Consider the following 4614-nt stretch of genomic DNA (forward strand, 5'->3'; position numbering starts at 1 on the left):
CTCATAATTCTCCTGCTTCCAAGTCGCAAGGTCAGGGGTCACAGATATGAGCCACTATGCCCAGCTAAACTTCTGTATTTAACAAGTCATAAGAGGCTGAAGAAAGGTAGAGTGGTTTAGAGCGCTTGCTGTAACTTGTAGAGGATTGTTCAGTTCCTAGCACCCGAAGATGGGGGCGCCCACAGACAGCCGGCATGTACACAGATGGACATTGCACACATATAAACACATAAATAAAAATAAACTTTTCTTTCTGGCAGTGGTGGTGCATGTCTTTAATCGCAGTACTCAGGAGGCAGAGGCAGGTGGATCCCTGAGTTCAACGCCAATCTGGTCTACAGAGAGAGTTCCAGAACAGCCAGGGCTACACAGAGAAACCCTGTCTTGGAAAACAATAGACAGACAGACAGACAGACAGACAGACAGACAGACAGATAAAATCTTTCTAAAACAACAACAGTAATACACCAAGTATTCAAGCAAAGGCTCAATTTAAAGCTATTGGTGGGGGCTGGAGAGATGATTGAGGTTAAGAGCACTGGCTGCTCTTCCAGAGGACCCAGTTTCAAATCCCAGCACCCACATGGCAACTCATGGCTATCTCTAACTCAGTCCCAGGAAATGTGAACCCTTTTTCTGGCACCAGGCACACATGTGACGTGATGCACAGACACACATACAGGCAAACTACTCATATATGAAATAAAAATAGACACAATCTTAAAAAAGCAAAACACCTGTCGGCACCTACATGGCTTAGACTGCCCCAGGACTCCCGCCATCTCTTGTTAGGGTCACTGTTCATTTGCTGCTGCTGGAGGCTGCTTAGCCTCTATGCACCGCTTCATGCCAGCACATGGAGGACGGTATCCCCTTGATTGAAGGCTGTTTGGAACGCCATTTTCTATGGGCCTAAATGTGCCGATAAGTCAGATTGCTATTCTGCTCACTGTGGGCACCTTGGTCCCGCTGTTCCCATCATATGGCTCGGTCCTGTGGATCAGGGATATGAAAAATTAGTACTTCTGACTGATCCACAAGAAATTCCTCCTTTTTCTGGCTCTCCTCTCATCCGAAACAAAGTGTCCTCATGGTCCTCAAAGGATACTTATCACTATTGGCTTCTTTGCTCAATACCCCCCCCTCCACGTCCTCCCGCCCCTCCCTCCCTCCTCATCCTCCCTTCTTCACCGCACCCCAACCCACCCCAGTCTTAGCGAGACTGCTCTCCTCCACCGGAAGCAGTGGTAGTACCTCAGTCCCTTACCCGGCACTTTGCCCTATGTCCCTTCATGGCAGTCTTTAGAGTTTCTTTGCTTTTCTCCTTCCTTTCCTTCCTGCTTTCTTCTCCACCCCCGAGCCCCCTCACTTTTTTGTTGTTGTTGTTGTTTGTTCTAGTAACTAAAATAACTTATTCGCTTATTTATTTTTTATTTCATGTGTGTTGGTATGGTGTTTTGCCTGCATGTGTGTCTGTGTGAGGGTGTCAGAGTGAGCATGTCCAATTTTGGAGTTACAGACGGTTGTGAGCTGCCATGTGGGTGCTGGGAATTGAACCCGGGTCCTCTGGAAAAGCAGTCAGTGCTCATAACCACTGAGCCATTTCTCCAGCCCAATTTTTATTTATATTCTTTTTTTAAAAAATTTATTTATTTATTGAGGATTTCTGCCTCCTCCCCATCACCGCCTCCCATTTTTCTCCCCCTCCCCCATCAAGTCCCTCTCCATCAGCTTGAAGAGCAATCAGGGTTCCCTGACCTGTGGGAAGTCCAAGGACCGCCCACCTCCATCCAGGTTTAGTAAGGTGAGCATCCAAACTGCCTAGGCTCCCACAAAGCCAGTACGTGCAGTAGGATCAAAAACCCATTGCCATTGTTCTTGAGTTCTCAGTAGTCCTCATTGTTCGATATGTTCAGCAAGTCCGGTTTTATCCCATGCTTTTTCAGACGCAGGCCAGCTGGCCTTGGTGAATTCCCGAAAGAATTCACCAATTGTCTCAGTGTGTGGGTGCACCCCTTGCGGTCCTGAGTTCCTTGCTCGTGCTCCCCCTCCTTCTGCTCCTGATTTGGACCTTGAGATTTCTGTCCGGTGCTCCAATTTGGGTCTCTGTCTCTGTCTCCTTTCATTGCCTGATGAAGGTTTTATTTATATTCTTGAGATGCGCTCACGTATAACAGGCTGGCCTCAAGCTCAGGAAGTTAGCATTGAACCCCAGAGGTTTTTGTTTTTTTTTTTTTTTTCCGCCTTGGACACCAAAATGCTCAGATTGCAAACCTGCGGCACCACACGTAGCAGCTAGAAAATCTCCAAAGACAAATTTCTTGGCTCCACTCTAGAGATTCTGATTTAGTAGGTATGAGGTAAGTAAGAGTCTGCATTTCTGCATTCTAATGCTGATGTCCAGATGATTTAAGACTCCACTTAAGCGGCAGTGCACGACGACGAACGTGAAAGGATTGTTTTAGCCAGATGTGTAAGCACACACAGAAATCTACAACGAAATGTGCCATGGCCAGCACTAAGGGACTGTGGAGAAAGAGGGGCACCCCATTCACCGGGAAGGGTGATTCTATAGGCATGGGCTGAATGTGGGGAGTATGCCTGTAATCCCAGTATTTAGGAAGTGGAGGCAGGAGGATCATGAGTTAAAGGCACCCCTGCACTATAAAATTGGGAAGTTGGCCAGGCAGTAGTGACGCATGCCTTTAATCCCAGCACTCGGGAGGCAGAGGCGGGTGGATCCCTGAGTTCGAGGCCAGCCTGGTCTACAAGAGCTAGTTCCAGGACAGGCTCCAAAGTTACAGAGAAACCCTGTCTTGAAAAATAAAAGGAAAGAAAGAAAGAAAGAAAGAAAGAAAGAAAGAAAGAAAGAAAGAAAGAAAGAAAGAAAGAGAAAGAAAGAAAAATTTTTAAAAAATTGGTAAGTTGGGGAGGAGGATCGAAGCCCAGACTGTGTCATGGAAATGAACTAAGAAAATGCTCAGGAGACAAGCATTCAGGGCTCCACAGTTAAGAGAACTTCCTGAACCTTGAAAGAAAAAAGGAGGCAACTGTCTGTTGCAGCCTATACTTGCATTCCCAGCACTCAGGGAGCAGAGACAGGATACCCCACAAATTAGAGCCCGGCCAGAGATAAGTACATGAAAAAGAAGGAAAAAAATTGGCTTGGGGCTGGAGGGATATCTCAGTGGTTAAGAGCATTGGCTGCTCTTGCAAAGGACCTGGTTTGATTCCCAGCACCCACATGGCTGTGGCTCACGAGGTAACTGCAGTTCTTGGGATCTGAAGCCCTCTGTGGACTCTGAAAGCACCAGGCACCGAGTGGTACACAGACAAACATGCAAGCAAAACATCCATATATATAAAATATTTTTTTCTTTTTTTTCTTATTTATTTATTAAAGATTTCTGCCTCCTCCCCGCCACCGCCTCCCATTTCCCTCCCCCTCCCCCATCAAGTCCCCCTCCCTCATCAGCCCGAAGAGCAATCAGGGTTCCCTGACCTGTGGGAAGTCCAAGGACCACCCACCTCCATCCAGATAAAATAAGTTTTTTAAAAAAGAAAATGTACTGGAAATGTGGGTTCTTTGGTAGACTTCTTGCCTAGTACGAGCCTAAAATAGGCCTTTCAATCAGCTGCACTAAGATAGGACACCACTGCACAGATGCTTGTAATTCCAGCATTCAGGGGGTAGAGGTGTGAGGATCAAAGGTTCAAGGTCATCCTTTGCGAGGAGAGAGTTCAAGGCAGGGCTGGGGATACTTGAGATTGCATTTCAATGGGGGGGGGGTGCGGGGGAGGCGGTGTCCAGGTAGCTGTACACGCCTTTAATCCCTAATCCCTACACTCACTCTGGGGCAGCGGCGGGTGACCTGTGAATTCAAGGGCAGCCTGCCCTAAAGAGGAAAACCCTAGCTGGGCGGTGGTGGCTCACGCCTTTAATCCCAGCACTTGGGAGGCAGAGGCAAGCGGATCTCTGTGAGTTCGAGGCCAGCCTGGTCTACGAGAGCTAGTTCCAGGACAGGCTCCAAAAGTTACAAAGAAACCCTGTTCAAGGGAATGTTTAAGGGAACCAAAGAGATGGCTCATGAGTTCAGGGCCAGCAGAGGACTGGAGTTCCCAGGATCACGAACGGCAGCTACAAGAAACTGTAACTTCAGCCGGGCGGTGGTGGCACACGCCTTTAGTCCCAGCACTCGGGAGGCAGAGGCAGGAGGTCTCTGTGAGTTCGAGGCCAGCCTGGTCTACAAGAGCTAGTTCCAGGACAGGAACCAAAAGAACCAAAAGCTACGGAGAAACCCTGTCTCGAAAAATCAAAAAAAAAAAAAAAAAAAAAAAAAGAAACTGTAACTTCAGAACCAGAGGATCAAGTACCCTTGTCCTGGCAGACACACATATTCACACTCATGTGCACACATGCACGCAGCACACAAGTGCACACACATATACTACACACAAACACACATACACACAAATTTAAAAATAATAAGAAAAAGCAATTTTTAAATTTAAGTTGGTGGCCGGGCGGTGGTGGCGCACTCCTTTAATCCCAGCACTCGGGAGGCAGAGGCAGGCGGATCTCTGTGAGTTCGAGACCAGCCTGGTCTACAGAGC

The sequence above is a fragment of the Microtus ochrogaster genome, unplaced genomic scaffold (genome assembly GCF_000317375.1).
Source record: "Microtus ochrogaster isolate Prairie Vole_2 unplaced genomic scaffold, MicOch1.0 UNK1, whole genome shotgun sequence".
NCBI lineage: Eukaryota > Metazoa > Chordata > Mammalia > Rodentia > Cricetidae > Microtus > Microtus ochrogaster.